Here is a 1,266-nt window from a genome sequence, read left to right on the forward strand (position 1 = left end):
GCAGTAAGAAGATGCATGTTTCATCAAATTTGGAGCAGATTTGTCGGAGTTATGGCCTTTCAAAGTTTTACATTTTGACCTTCAACTAATAGCGCCCCCATAAAAAGGCAAATGCACAAATTAATTAAAACAAGAACAAATTAAAGTTTGCCCAGAAGTTTAATCAAACGTATTAAAACTTAATAAAACAAATGATAGAGTCGTCCACTAGCAGAATACCTGTGCAGTGTATCGTAGCAGAATACCTGTGCAGTGTATCGTGCTGCCTATAGCCATTGCGCAGCATCGCAAGTTCGCCCATTAATCTGCACGGGCCTTTGCTCACAGAGTTGGCATGCAGCCTTTCCTCTCTCTCCCCAGAGGGTTTTCATAGTCCACTTCCCTGGCTGATTCCAACAGGTGTGCTTCTCCACTCTGGAGCTCTGGAACATCTGCACATAAAGCGTACAGGAGACGAAAGCTCTGAAGCAGCAAGTTACAAACGACCGTTCGCACAACATCACACTTATTATAATGTAGAGGGGGGGGGGGTGATAAATACATGTGTGTACATATGTTACATATACATACATGTTACAATACATATGTTACATATACATACATGTTACAATACATATGTTTTTCCTGTTTCCTTCCCAGGTTATAGCTATATTCAGAGAAGTGGATGATACGAAACTAAAAGTCATTAAAAAAGACTACCTGTAAGTGCAATAAGTTTCTGTGTGTGTGTGTGTGTGTGTGTGTGTGTGTGTGTGTGTGTGTGTGTGTGTGTGTGTGTGCGTGCGCGTGCGTGTGTGCGTGTGTGCGTGCGCGGTCTGTACATTTGAGATGAATGGGCATCCTTTCTGTACTCATTCCTGTCGTCCTCGATCCAGAGGCTCTGAACACTGTTAGTCTCACAGGGCTGTTGTCATGTGAAATCCCTGTAACTCCAATCAGAGTTATTTTCAATGTTCTACTTCAATTGGAGGATTTGGTGCTTCTCTACAGGATGAGAAGATCATCTGCGCTCTTTGTCTCATGAAACCTTCTAAACCCACTGAATAATGTCACAAATTCAGTCCCATCAGGCCAAAAACAAGGCTGTTTCTCTGAGTTCCTCAAAAGGGGATATTTTGGAGGTACAGGGCTTTTCAGAGTCTCCGTTCACTATGTTGCTCCTTCATGGTCTGTCAGTATTTTACAGATTGATGTGTACATGCTATTGACATGCTGTGACTATTGACTGACACTATAAGCAGGACCCTGGGGACAGTGGGTCAGGGT

This window comes from Poromitra crassiceps (genome assembly GCF_964638095.1).
Source record: "Poromitra crassiceps genome assembly, contig: HAP1_SCAFFOLD_493, whole genome shotgun sequence".
NCBI lineage: Eukaryota > Metazoa > Chordata > Actinopteri > Beryciformes > Melamphaidae > Poromitra > Poromitra crassiceps.